The following is a 15,766-nucleotide window of genomic DNA, read 5'->3' as shown; positions in this document are numbered from 1 at the left end:
TGTACATAAGCCACACTGTGTTTTTCACTCTTAGGAGGAGCCACAGGAGATTTGTGGGCCTAATATTTTCATCCTCAATAGTTCTGTTCAAAATAAAGGTGAGGTTAAACTTAGGTTTATAACATAATATTGTTTAGAAGTTACAAGTATGCCTCTTTCAAAATTTGCTGTCCATTAAGGTATAATATCTAAAGCTGCTTTGTAGCAGCTGCATCAAATTAGAAAAGTAAAATAAATACTTATGAAAGTCTTTATTAACCACACTGCAGTGCACTGTTCCATATCAGTCCTTCTTTTCTAGATTGAAACAAATCCAAAAAACAAACTGTCAGAAGAGACTGTTACAAGTTGTTCCAGGAACTGAGTCTTCACTTCTTTCTAGAACATGACCTTATCACAGGCATAAGAAGTTGCTTTTTCTTTACTGATCCCATAAATATCTAATTCCTACATCAGCCAATGTAGCAAAGTAATGTTTTATGCTCTGAGTGATCTAAAGGAAAGTGTTGGGGCAGCAAGCCTAAAGAACCATCTTTGTTTCAAACAGTCACAGATGTGCAGATGAAATTTCAGTTAGCCAGGTATTTTACAAACAGCCTAATCTCTAGCTAGATTAAGGCTATTAATTTAAAAACAAAGAGAAAACATGTTAATGAAGAGTCAGACAGGCATAGGAAAGAAGGTAAGCTGTTGGGGGTTAATTCCAGTGGGCAGCTAAGTACCACACCACTCTAACTTCATTCCCTCCCTCCCGCCCAGTGGGACAGCAGAAAAAAATAAAGAATGAGAGAAAACCTATGGGTCAAGATATGGGTTTAATGAGCAAATAAGATATGAAAGATCAAAGGAGAAACATAAGATGTGGCAGTACTCACTCACCTCCTCCCGTGGAGGGACTAATGCTCGCTCAGACCATGAGCAAAATTCCCTAACCTACCCTCCTCCCAGTTTTACTGCTGAGCATGACGTGACACAGCAGGATGGAGCTTTTTGGTCAGTTTGGGACATCTGCCTGGTTGCATACCCTCCCAGCCTCTTGCCCACTCCCAATGTCTTCACTGGGCAGGGTGGAAACAGGGCAGAGTAAGAAAAGAAGGTCTTGATGCTGTTGAAACACTTAGAACTGTGTTATCAGTGCCACATGAGAGGACAGAAGCTAAAAAAGCTATAATTTACTGCCCTGCCTCTTACTTATGCTTTAACTTGCTCCTCACCAGAAAAAAGGCGAGGTTTTGTGATTATTGGTTTGGTTTTTTTTCACTCCTTTCTACCCTGCTTTTAGGAACTTAAAAATCTTCAGCCAAAGTGCTTTAATCAGTGGAAAAAGCCATGTGCATGTCTCAGCATGGAACCTGCCATACCCTGAAACTTCCATTTTATGTAAAGACTTTTTGTATAAAAGCATCAAAGAGATCAATGCATAGAAGTATAAGACCATTGTCAGATCTTGAAGCCAGTTCTGATGACAGCCAACCATGTGATGATAATGGATTTGAGAATCACTGACTCCTAATCATCCCTTGCAAGTGTGCTAAGCTACATGTACAAACTTGTGCTTTTGCTGCATAGTCTGATGCTCAGGTAAGAATGAGTGAAATTTTATAAAGTATGATGTTTTATAGGCTGCAAATTTTTTATTGTCCTATATATATTTGATTTACTTTTGAGAAAAAATATGCTAGGTGCTTTAAGTCAACTTTACTCTTTTTAAAATACCCACATAATAATGGATGTATTTCACTGGATACACATATGCAGCTGTTATTTTCAGTGTTACAAGGTCTACAATATGATACCAAGCCTGTTTCTCTGAACAGTCCTGAACCTTGCCTACTCTTAGAGAATGATCTTACTTTGGGCTAGTACTCAGCATTGTCTTTCCAAGAGATAGCACCTGAAACCAGTCATCTATGTCTCATATGAGCAGAGAAGGGGAAGACATTGCTGGAAACTCATGGTCAGTCTGAGGCTCAGATGAAAAGCTCCCCTTTATTCAAGGACAGTGCAGGCTGTTAAGATCCTACAGTCCTAGAAAAGACTTTAACTTACTTTCAGAGTCAAAGTAGGTAAGAGTTGTCTCAACTGATCCTAATCTTGCTCCTTGCTTTAAAACCTGGCTTTCTTCAATCAGCCATGCATCAGTGGCAGAAATATGCCACTTTACTTGGCAATAGGGAACTGTTGATTGATTGCTGTACAAACTGTGCTGATTTACATGATTTTACCATAGAGACTAAAGGTAATTTATTTTAGGTGACTGGGAGGACATCAGATCCTTATAGTATGCTATGAAGTTTACTTTACCTGTCTTCAAAAGAGGTTGAAATAATTTCATTTACATAGTTATTTTAAAATTGGGCCTCAGTTAAATCTCTCATTCTGACAAATTGCCAAGTGATTTTTGAAAATGGGTCATTTTGAAGACATACTTTTCTTTCAGTCCACTCCTTACAATGGCTTTTTCTAAACCAGAGATTCATATTTGCTTCATTATCATAACTGATAAAAGAAAGGTCATTAAGCAAAATCAATTTCTTTAAGGAATATCTTTAAAAATGTATGAAATGTACTTTACTGTCATTGGCTTTCAATTAAAACTGACTAAAGTCTACAAAGGCTATATTTACAAATGTGACAAATTTAAGTAAGAAGGGCAAGTGGGATTAACCAAAATTCATAATAATTCAAACTGGATACTTGCTTGCTTAATATTTTCCTGCTGTGCTCTTTTTGAACTTTCCATTATGCTTAATAGGATTTGTTTGTGATTTAGGATTAAAGGATTTATGGGGATTCTTACAGAGATCACCTGAATTTAGTGGTAGACCCAAGGCATAAAACTAATCTCTGGATATGCATCAGGTTATGCCACATTTTAGAATATTGTCTCATGGAGCTTGTTTTCCAGTTGTACTTAAACCTAAACATTCAAACCTAGAAACTGGAAAGGAGTCCTTCAATGAAATTTGATCATGTGGACATACATACAGTCATAATTTTGCCCTAAAAAATCCACTACACCAATAAAAGACAGTCTAATCTCATCAAAGTTGGAGACATTAAATTACAAAGAGCTGAGTGCCAGGTGGGATGCAATAAATGGTAGCAAGACAGCAGGTCTCTGCAGCTGACAGGCAGGCTGGCTGTCCATGGAAAAAAACTCCAAGAGAGACGACAGTAACTGTGTCCAGAAAGACCCTGCTTTCAGAAATCTTGTGCTGTCTCTGTTCTTTTAACGAGTCTGGAGTCAGGAAAATTTTATTAGCTTTTAATGGGTCCCCTGGAAACAGGTGTAAGGACAGATGAACACCAAGACCTGCAGAATTGCAGCTGCCTGTCTCACTTCAGACACAGGGGATTGGATGAAGCAGAATTACCAAAACCCTCAAGGACAAGATAAGAAAAATGGAAATATGGAATGTATTGAGTGCCAGCTGCAGTGAAAGGTGCTATACTGGGATCAGTCTGTAAGCATGACAGTACCCTTCAACATCATGTGCCCAGTGCAATTCTCCAGAGTTGTCACAGTCTAGTTATGCAATATGACATCTCACATGTATTTAAGCTTAATAACTGTAGTGCTGGTGACAACAGAGCAGCATTCTGACTGCACAAATTGTCACAGTCATCATTACACTCATCATAGTCTTATATTTAATGACAACTGAATTCCTGCATATTGTGTGGGAGTTCATAAAACAATTTACCTTATATTTATATGGAATACTTTCCCTGCTCTGCGATGTAGGCAAAGAAAGTCAGGGAAAGGACTCTGAACTGCTTTAGTTACAGTCACCAAGCAGTACTGAAATTTCCCTTGTTGCTCTATTAAATGCAGGCTGCTGTTGCTCCTCAAGTTGTCAGAAGGCAAAAGAGGGAAGTGTAGAGTTAGCACCAAGAGGGCTCTGCATGGAGAAGCAAATACTGCAGCAGCTGGAAGTTCAGCAGCACTTGAACTCCCAGACGAGGAATACTTCCAGAAAACTTACCCCCTTCTTGCCTTTACACATGCTAGAGGGAAATCCAGGACACTGGTGCAGCATCACAGGCTGTTCATCCAGACACTCTTGCAAGGGGCAGGCATGACAAACTAATTGGGAAATACACCTGCAGAAAACCACACACAGCTCCAGGCTGCCATTTTTTTTCCAAGCCCTGCATAATCTGGAGACACGCCACTCATTGAAGTATAGAACTTTCCACTACAATCTGAGTCACACTGCTCACATTTGTTTCCCATTTTCCCAGAGTTACAGTAACTGAAAGGAGAGGCAGCTTTTAAACCATGGTGAGACGACTTTGACTATCAGCACACTGTGCATGCTCTAAAAGACTGGCTCTGCTATTGTGCTCCTGTTTATTGAGATTACATGACTCTATTTAATTTTAAGAGCAACTGCAAGTTCCTTTTTTTTCTTCAAGTGCTCTCATATTTTAAGCCTTTGTATGAACCTGTCTTGGGTTGCAATACAGGATGTGACCAAAAATGTGTATTCTATCAACATCTGTTGAAGCCAGGTGGGGCAGTGATCCTTATCTCCATGGCACATACTATCTGCTAATGGGACATCTTTAAAACTAGGTGGGGCAATCATTTTATCTTTTCCACAATCCATCCTTCCTCCAGGAAGATATCATCTGCTAATGGGCCATTGAGTCCCACTGTATGACTGAAAAAATTACATCATCCCATTGGGAAATGTTCCAGCCAGGGGGAGGAGCCAAGCCTTTCCTGCCTAGGTAAAACTGAGGTTTTGGACACCAAGACACCTTTTTTCCACTGGATTCCGGAGGAAAGCCAGATCTTTCCACATCATCACTGGACCTTCAAAGAAAACTGCACCTTCTACAGAAGCACTGCTCCAGCTGAACCGCATCTGCCACTGCAGGAGGATGCAGCCACCATTTAATGGGACTGCTACCAACACCTGACCCTGACAGGTGTCAGGTTGTATTCTGACTCTGTCAGTGTTTTGGGATTGTTCTTTGTAATACTGTACTTCTATTTTAATTTTCCTATTAAAGAACTGTTATTCTTAATTCCCATATCCTTACCTGAGAGCCCCTTAATTTCAAAATTATAATAATTTGGAGGGAGGGGATTTACATTGTCCATTTCAAAGAGAAGCTCCTGCCTTTGTTGGCAGTCACCTGTCCTCCAAACTAGGACAGAACCGTAGGATCAAAGCCTTTTCTTTTTGAAAGAGCCAGGCTTTGTACCACATAGTCACCGAGGCTAATGAAAAAGCTTTCTGCCCCGCCCTTATGTGCATTTGCTATTAGGTGATAAGCTTCCCTGTCCAAAGCTCTGCAGTATTCTCCTATACAGTGTGTTCTGTGAAGTGTAAAGGTGGCAAGGTATTGAAGTGCAAAGCTGTAGTTTTGTCCGTGGAAGCCCAGCACTGCTGGATGGACCCAACTTGCAGCTTCCATCTTCAGACTAGTACAACTTTCTCTGCTTCCATATGAAGCAGTGTGTCTGTGGCACACAGATAGCCACTGCTTGTGGTGGCCTGACCACACTACCAAAGCTAGCCACTGCAGAGTCACACCTCAATAAAAGCCCAGAGACAACACTACCTACAGTGTAACTCCAGAGTACACGCAGAAGACCCAAGCAGTAAGCTAGAGCAGTGGAAAATAGACCCAGCTGTATGTACACTTACAGCATAGCTGTAAGAACTGAATTCCCCAGTCTGACTTAAACAGAAGCCACAGGGCCTATGGGCAGGTGTGGGTTGTGGTCCCGTGTGAAACCTGGTAAAGACAACTAAGGGTTATTAGAATTTTTAGGGCCTGTCAACAGATTTGCTGATGTTTGTTCTTTCTGGAGAACTTGGCAGTAAACACCAGAAACACCTAGAAGGTTGCCTTGAGAAAGTTAGCAATGGCGATGCATTGAGGGACTTGCTCCCTGCAGGCAGGTCCTTCCTGCAGGGCTCATTTCAGTCCACTCATGGCTTTCTGAGTTGCTGCAAACACTGTGTAAAACTGCTTGGCTCAAAGTTCCTCTGAAATGAGACTTTTTACTCCCCACCCAGAAATCCTTTGGTCTTCCATGCTCTTTGCTCTTATTTCACTGTACCCCACTGACCCTTCAGCTCCAATAGATAATTTTTATTATGATTTGCTCCTTGGGTACACAGATTTATTACCTTTCCTCTACCCTTTTTTCTGACTCTATAAGAAACTTCATCTGTAAGCACTTTCTATCTGCATTTCTGTGAAGGTCCTCCTGGGTCCCCTTGTTGGGCTGTTTCTGGTTTCCTTTATGCAGGAATTCTGCTCTTTGGTCTCCACAAAATATTAAATAATCTTTTTTGTCTTTGGGTCATTCAGGAAATCACGTCCTTTCTGCTAGTTCTGTCCCAGCTGTCTCTGTCTAGATTGAGACTCCCTAGCCTTTGGCTAAATGGTATGTTTGCAGAAGGAAAAATGTTCCCAGGCCTTGTTTCCCTGTGGAAGAGTGGTGTAGCCTGTCCATCACACACAGCAGGCACAGTGACAGGGTGCCTTCTCCATGCTAAGTGTTTTACTGTTTACAGTTTCACTGCCAAAGGTTAATGAACACATTGTTCCAGGTCTAGAAAATACACGACTCCTTCAGCAGTTTCAGCTCTTTCTCCCTTAAGCAATTTCCACAGGAATTGTGAAACCAGTGTCCTCTTGACCGTGCCATCCTCTTTCACTTTCCTTCATCTAAATCTTGGAACAGAATACTGTGACATTTTTTCAGACTGTATGGCAAGGCTTTTTTCGCTATGCTATAAACTTCAAAGTCCTTTAAAAATTGTTGTCGTCAACTCTGAGATTTTCTCTGAAGTAGATAGTAAGTAGTTATACTTTCCCTGTTCCTTAGCTCTGCACATCAACCAAAACTTTTCATCAGCATTAAAATAAGTATTGATAAATTATTTTCTTTAATAATTTGGAATATAAATTGCAATATACATCTCAGTATTGAAGACCCTTGCAAGAAAACTTCTTAATAGGATTTCAATCAATATTTCAGGGATGCACACCAAAGTCTGATATATGAAGACACCAAACTGCTGACTTCAGCTCAGTCCAGGCAAGAGTCTGGTATGGACTGGGTACATACAAAACAGATTACTAGGAACCTAAATAGCTACTTCTATAAATAGGTGACTGCTTGTGATGATGTTAGCTTAATGTAAGACGTTACTGCCTTCTTCACCTGGAAATTGTTTCCTCAACAGAAAGTAGCTTGTGATTACTGTGGTCTTCTATTCTGCAGACTGATCAAGTTCGCTTGAAAACTTTTCAGGGTTTATTGCACATTGTAATAGAAAAAGAGGTGTTGTGCCTCAGCTGGAAGGAAGTAACTTCCATTAGATGTGCAATATGTTGTATATGTACCTTTGTCTGGGAGGTCAGGGAAGTGGACAGTCTATGATTAGTTAAATAAAGTGGTGTGGATTGTTGACTTTTCAACTGGAAAACTTAAATTCCACTGCTCTTGAATGTTAGGTGCCAAACTATTTTTCTTTTGGATTTGGCTCCTGCTCAGAGGCCAGATTTCAGAATCTCACTGGGGAAAGGAGGCATGTTTGAAAGATGTAAGAATTTTCAGTCCTCTCATTTCAATGTGTTATACAGAAAATATCAAATGCATTTCATTGCTTGACTATATACTGTTGAAGTTGCTATTAAGCCTAAAGAGGAGGATGCTATGTATGTTTGATTTATTCTCACATGGATGGGTTTCCTTCATAAACATGTATGTCTTGTATATACTGAAATGTAAGTTACTTCATTTAATGAGTCATCTTCACCTTCATCACTCCTAAAACTTCTAATTTACAGATATATTCAGTGCAAAAGAACGGAGCTGACTTGCTTCAGTACGCTTTCTCTAAGAGTGCTGCATGTATCTGAAGGCATATCTAATGACCACATGTAAGGGGTTGCAAGTAAACTCACCCACGTTTTTTGACAATTAGAAATGAGGAAATATAGTTAGACAGCAGTGAGTGGGAGGTAATAGATTCCAAGCTGGTTTGCTCAGTCTCAGCAGCACACTGCCCATAACCATAGTACTCCTAAGTGAATGTTTTGAGCACAAGCTGAACTTATGTCCATATGGAATACATTGGAATAGCACATAGAAATGTCACAAAAGTGACTGTAAAGAAATATCAGAACTGGTTCAAAACAGTAGATTAATCTGATTTATTGCCATAGACACAAACCCTAAAGGCAAATCAAGTTTTATTACATCAAAGAAATGGGGATGTATTGAAAACCTTCTGTAAAAGGGGAAAGTTAAGGCCACCTATTCCTGAAGACTAGCCCAGAGCCAACAGATAATATTTCTAAATTGGTAGTTTTGTCTCAAAATTGAGATCAACAGTTACATCTGTGTCTCAGAAGTCTGGTTCTTTTGTAGACCCTCTGACATGTCTTCCATGATAGGATGTTGCAATTTACAAATTATCCCATATCCCATATCTTTTGCATCTGTGACTGTACAATCAGCAAGTGCTGCTTTGAATTTGTCTGCTCAAGAGACAACCCAGTGTGATCCAAATGATGGATCTCAAATCCTACAGATCCCCAGTCTCCCCTCTGGACTTTCTGTGTAGTTGCATTGCTGTTCACTATTTCCAATCAGCTACACACAACATGAACAGTAAATATCCTTCTGTTTGGGTCTGTCCACCTGCTATTCAGGCACACCTCTCCAATCCTGTCTGTGTTGTCTCTGTCACGTGAGTGCATGGATTTCGGGCTCTTTTTCTGTTTGGCACAGCTATTGTCCATAAGCAGAACTGATGTCTCACAAAGCCAGTGCTGTTCCTGGGCCTGCTGTCAGTTGCACCTCACCAGCAGATGTGAGGGCACTTTCTCAGCCCAGAGCTCTCTCACTGCCCATGGAACCAAGCCCATAATTCAAACCTGACAGGATGGGTGGACATGCAACACATGAGAGTAAAACAGCACTATGTACACAAAGGAGGCATGTAGGCTAAGCAACACAAAGAACCTAAACATTATTAAAACTATATAGTTTGGAGGCTGAACCATGCTGTCCCTGAATGATTCCATGAATGTCATTTCTGATCATCCATTTTGCTTCATTTTTTCTCTTCTCCTGCCAGCGAAATGCTGCCAGTTGCAGCATCAAAGCTGATAATCTCAAGTGATGGTTTCCAAAAAAGTGTTTACCTTTTATCAGAACTGGTTGTTGTGTCTCCCTTTACTTTTCCAGGGAAACGCAAAAGTTGTCTGGAGAGCTCTGCATGCCTAAGGCAGTAACCACTAGCATAATTCCTTCATTAGAGTCATGCCTGCTTCTGGAGCCCTTCATTGTGGAAATAATGCTTTGAAGTCTAGGGCCAGCAACAGATGGAATCAGCACCTTGAAGGGGTGTGTGCCATAGGCCATCAGGGACTGTGGAGAGGAATCACTGCTGTAATTCTCCTGAGGTTTGCACTGCTGGTACAGGGACAGCAAATGTCCTTCTGTGAGCTGTATTAGAGCTGTTTGCTTGGCTGAAGTTGACAGAACTGGATCACAAAGCTTTTTACAGACACAGACAGCCTACATATCACAGCTATTGTTCATGCACGTTTTGTCTTGGAATCCTCCTTTTAAACTTAACTATTAAGTGGCCAGTTTATCTACAAAGCTGTGTCATCTATTTATTGCTACTCTGGTGGTTTTCACATTGTTGATAATTAGATTCACTTAACAAATCCAGTCATGAAACACCCAGAAAGAATGATTTTTGTGCTAGGGAAAGACAAAAAGGGATATTAATTTTGCAGAAATATTTTTAAATCCTAGTTATAGCTCCTTGAACCTCTTTTTTCTTCATATTTAAACTTTATAGTGTAATACAAGGTACAGAGTTTCTTTTCATATTCCAAGTTTACAGCTGAACAAATACATATTAATATAGAAGCTGTAATATATTCTGAGTTAAGCTGTCATAAAATCTAGGGCTTTTCACATCATCACTTTTGAAGGTCAGTGCCACAGAGAAGAAGCATCTGTATTGGATCACCATGAACGTTTGTAATACATTGCAATAAATACTGCAATATATTTCATTTTTATACGTTTTTGATGAAGAGGCAAAAGTGCATCTTCAACAGTAGCTTTTCAAAAATTGCTCATCTGTTTGGAATGGCTGTAAAAGAGATTGAAGCTAAACATTATTCATAGATACATTACAGCTCCTCACTGAGACCAGAGCTGAAATGAGAAGAGTTTTCCAATGATATTTCATTTGGAATATTGATTTTTCTGAGCTTGTCCCACACAGCTCCTGCATGAGTGTTCCAGGCAAGTATAAGAAGATGTAGATTACTGTAGCTGGCTTTCTTTCCTAAATTTATTTTTCTTCTCCCAACTGGATTGCAAACATTTTGCTTATTTTGGGCTTTAATTCTCCTAGAACACCTAACAAAGAGGGTGAAGACTACTTTTTGCAGAAATTTTTTGAAAATGAGACTATTATTTGCTTTTCAGAGACTGCCTGAATCAATTCAGACTTTCCTGAATTGAGCAGAACACTTTTGCCTCTCACTTTTGCCCAACTATGAAAAGTAACAATTTTTTTACTGTGAAATACTTTCTAACAGATTAGGTTGCTGGGTGCAGAAACCTGGAAAAGTCCAATCAATAGATTATGAAAATGGCAGTAGACTACTCCACCTAGGAAAAGTTAGTCTGGCGAGAAATCTGATGCTGTTTTTTGTTTTTTTTTTTTTAATTTGCAGCAGATTCTCTAGTTCTCTAGTATTTAAACTGCAGAATTTACTTTAGGGTTGCTTGAGGACTTGACTGTCTCTGAAATTCCCTTATGGTCTGGTCAAATGATCTCTTTAGATCACCACAAGGCATAGTGACAAAGAGCAAGGGGTCTGTACTGTACCTGCTTCTTATGGCAGTTTAACCTTGAGGAACTGAAATCAGTCTGACTCCTGCAGTGTAGTGAGCTCCTGCAGTAATGGAACATCCTGCTTTTAATCTCTGTTCCCATGTGCCTGGGGGCTGCTGCTAAAAGGACAACTGCAGCTTTTCAGCAGTTTCTAAAATGAAAAAGTCCATGGAAAGAAGGAGAAGAAAAAGAAGTCTCTGACTTCAAGTTAGGGCTCTGTCTGCAGGGTGTCAAGATGCAGAGGGTGGTGTGAGTACCAGCAGGCTCCATGGGCATCTACATACTCCACCTTGGTGCAGCTCAGTGTGCACTGCCAACAGGGAACTAGCTGATTGGTGCCACCCTATTCTCTCTGCTGCCTTACAAGGGCTTACACAAAGTCGTAATTTTCAGCTTTGCCTGTGGGTTGCGTTCCTTGAGGGCATTCATCCCCTCCTGATGCAGGCCATCAGCATATAAAGTTTCAACCAGGTAGAAAATAGGCTTTACAGGGGACCTGTCCTTCACAGCAGCTCCAAACCTGGCACCAAAAGTTGAATGTAATTGTCCTTTTTCTTTTTTGGATGACAGACCAGAGACAGTCAAGTCCCTCAAAGAACTGTTTTTCCATTCCATAATGACTTATTTATTTCACTATACATTGGATTCTACAAGAACTACAGAATATCAACACATTGCACATGCTAGAAGAAAATGCATTAACAGTAACATGAAGTAGTTATGATTTTATGAATTCACAATCTTGTGGGATCCTTTATTAAAATGTGACAGGTTGAACAGTGGATATTATATCTGGATCTGTCTTAGATGAATAAAATGAAAATGTCAAAAAGGCTGAGTTGCTATAATTCCGTGAAGTACTGAAGTGGTTTCTCAAGCATTTCACATTATAATGTGAAAACTACATGCACACACACACTAACCAACCAACCAACTAACTAACCAACCAAATTAAAATTTCTAATAAAACTTGGAAGTTCAACCTTTTTTTGCTCTACATTTTAAGGTTTTCTAAACTCAAAGAATCTTATACCATTAATGTAAAGATTGTCCCCAAGATCTGCAAGTATCTCAAATTTGAGGTGCCTGTATCACTATTAGAAGTCTAATGGGATGGGATTTAAATGGATGGGATTTTAAAAAAAATTCCTTGGAAAATGCTTTTGTGAAAAAAACTTGTTGTAGAAACACAGGGTTTTTAGCTAATTGCTTTCTCACAAACTGGTTGATGCAGGATGTGCTAGCTTATCAAAAGTGAATGTAAAGGAGTGGCAAAATAGCCAACTGACCCAAAACATATTTTGCAGCTAGCATATTATTTGTAATAATTACAACAATGTTTTTTGACACTTGTTCAGTTTATACCAGAGCCTACTATTTGAAAGGTATGTCACCACCAGATTAATGTCTTATCTCTGCACTTTTTCACAAAAAACTTTGAAAGACATAGGCTTGATCCCATGTATAAAGTAAACAAATAATTTCAGTTGATTAAAAACATGAAAAGTTTTTTCATTCCATAGCTTATTTTTAATTATAGGAAAAAAAATCCAATAAAAATCCAGAAGGGAAAAAAAAATTAAAAATTCTGACTCTGAAATAGCTACTCTAACTGAGGGAACTCCTAAATTACAATTTAGTTCTGAAAACAATGAAGAGCAATTTTTCCAGGGTTTTATTCACTACATTTTTGCTTGAAACTGCATAGAAAGAGTGGGCATTAGTGGAGACAATAAGCAGCTAAATATTGAGCAGATTTATTTGAAAGTTTGTATCTTCTCCCACTGATGGCAGCAATAAAGCTTTCAGCAGTGTAAAACTCTCAAGAAACATTCCCTGAAACTATGGCCAAATGGGACTATTTTTCACTCAAAGTGTGTACCACGTGAGGGCCATAAACTGCCACAGGGTCACATTTAACAGTGGAACCAAGCTAAATAAAATGAGAACCAAGCAGGTAACTTAGACTCCAGCCTTCCCCACCTCCCCACCCTAATATTAATCTTAGTGATTTGAAAACTGAGTTGGTTTTGCTTTATAAATAAATAAATCACTTGCTTTGACAAGTGAATTTAGCTGGAGGCAAAATGAGATCTTTTGAATACTGTTTGTTATTGTACTGTTTCTGTCAAAAGTCCAAAGTCTAGGAATAATGGAGTTTAAGAGAGACACTTTCTTCTGAGATCTATAAGGAAGAAACAGTTAGAGCATCTATTGAGTTAAAAAACAAAGAAAACATCTAAACCCATGCAAGTGGTAGACATAGGGTGGGAGTTTTTAATCTGTTGATGTCTGTTGACATGTTCTCATTGTTGTTATGAAGCTTCTGGATACACTTGCACTCATGTCACTAAGACAGATTTGTTTTCTATTTCATTCTTTTCATGCAGTGACCACAGATGACTAATGACTTTTGAATTACATTTATTAATGCTTTGCACTTGTTTCTGTTGCTGTGTGTGTTCAGACAGAGGAAACAGAATACCCTCAGATTCTGTGTTTGGCTTTTTCCTCCTTTCACCTTGACAGCCTTAGTATTGAAAAAATAAATAAAGGAGTTTTTTTTTCACAACCAAGAAAAAGGTTTCTGCAGTACCTTAAGAAATTATATTCAATACATCATTTATCCAGTTTTACTGAACATATTTTCAAGCCATATGGTGCAAAAAGTAATGCAACATTTCAATGCAAGATTTAGGAAAACATAAAACTGTTAGGACCATAATTATTTAATGAAGATTACCTGCCTTAAAGTGGCGAACTCTAGTGTTGGACATTTTATTCTGAAAAGCCTTTGACTGGCCAATATTTCAGTTCTCTTACAGCTAAAAATCATTTTCCTAAATGATTGAAAATAATCAAACCTTTGTTCTCTTTTAAGAAACTAACATGATTCTGTCCTTTCATATTGCTCCAAAAATAATAATTAAAAAAAATACTGCAAAACATAAAAAACTCATGAAACTTAAATTCTTAATAATGGAGATTGTTGTTATAATATCATATATAATATGATATTATGTGTTCCTCATTTAAATATGTCTTTTGTACATGGCATCAGCATAAATATCAACACAGTCTGAATGCTGATATTTCTGCAATGATTATTAGTTAGGGAGACATTAAAATGTGCTAGAAGTGCAGCCATTTTTTTGCCTTTCCTACTCAATATTTTAATGTCATTTTCACACAATCCTGAAGATTTTTCTTAGATGGAGCTGTCAACAAAGTTTATAATTACCTTTCAGGAGAATTCAAGAATCACTGACAGGCCCAGAAGAATAATTGTTGCAACAATGTGGATGGAGAACAGAAAGAAGGCAGATCATGCCAGGTACTGATAATATTTTTCTTTGGGAAGACATTGGTTTTCAGTAGACAACTGAAATGTATTAGATCTAATTTGCATGAATTGCAGTAAGGCATTTAGGGGAACTCCTGGGGTAAAGAAATTGGGAATTAGGAAACTGTTTGTAAGGTGGGTTAGAAAGTTAAAGGGAGATGAGTGACACTGTGGTAAGTAAGGAACTTGCACAGTGGAGGGGAGCTGTTAGGACAACATCTCAGCTCTTAGCAAAAGCTGTGGTCAGCTTTCCTTTAATGACCTTTATGCAAGAAAAATGTTTCCAACTCTAATAATGAAATGTAAATTGCAGAATGGAAGACATCACCAAAAAGTACAAAGGGATGCAAAGACAGTTTGGAAAAACAAGAGACACAATTATGATGTGGTCTTTAATGAAACAGCTAATATTTACCAGACAAAGTCATTTTAGCAAAGATGGATGGAATGGATACTTTCTTACAAACCCTTGTGAGGAGTTTATCTAGAATTCAAAACACAACTCTAATCACAGAGGTTCAAGAGAGATGAATTCAGTGTGGCTAATAAGATGGCAGGGGGAATAAAAAAACCATGTTGCAGTCAGAACAGAGGTGTCTGCCCTACTGAGGGAACAAAAATCTGCACTGAAAGAGAATATACTTCGAGTTTCAGAGTTTTGAAAGTCTGGGCTATTCATTGTTACTGTTTCAGATGGACGTGCATTGCCTTTTTTCCTCAAGGGTGGAGGAACTTACTCTGAAAGTGTATCTTAAAAATAATCAAAACAAAAATCAATCAACTCCTCCCCATGATTTGGTGAAGCAGAAACAAGAACATCTTTCTGCCTGGTAAATACTTTCAGAAGGCTGGTCTGCAAAGCCCATTTTACTGAGTCCGTTTGTGTTCACAGTGCAGAGCCTCATACAGGCTTACACAAGCAGAATACATTAGAAAAACACTCATAAATAAATATTTCATATGCTCCTTAATCAATGTTTTCTTTCCTTTTCAAATCCAAGCAAATGTCACTTCATTGCAACTTGCTATCCAAGACGTTGTGGCATACATTCTCATTAAATTATTCCTTATTACATTACTAATTCCTTGAAGTCTTCATCTATTTCATTCCTAACCTTGGAAAGAGCAAGGTTTCTTTTTAATGAGCACCATAGCTTTCTGACTCCTTAACTTTCTTGGTTATCTTTACTGAAATTTATTTTTCCACTGTTAGAATAATCCAACACTCTGACAGTATATATCTATTAAAATTTTTAGCTTAATTTGCTGCAAAATTCACCCAATAATATATCCAAAAATCAGAACCAAACATTTTTCATCTCTCAGTTTTAGTAAGGGTTGTATATTTAAAGGTATGTCTATTCATATACGTGTTCAAATACAACAGTAGAGAGAGGACGGGGCTATTTTCTTTAAAGAAATACTTTCTCCATCCCCTGTCCTCACTTCTCTCTTCCATTGCATATATGCATTTTCCCCTCCTTCTCATTTCTTGTCTTTAATCCATGAGGTT

This window comes from Erithacus rubecula (assembly GCF_903797595.1).
Source record: "Erithacus rubecula genome assembly, chromosome: 3".
In the NCBI taxonomy this organism is placed as follows: domain Eukaryota; kingdom Metazoa; phylum Chordata; class Aves; order Passeriformes; family Muscicapidae; genus Erithacus; species Erithacus rubecula.
Note: the sequence above shows the minus strand (reverse complement) of the source record.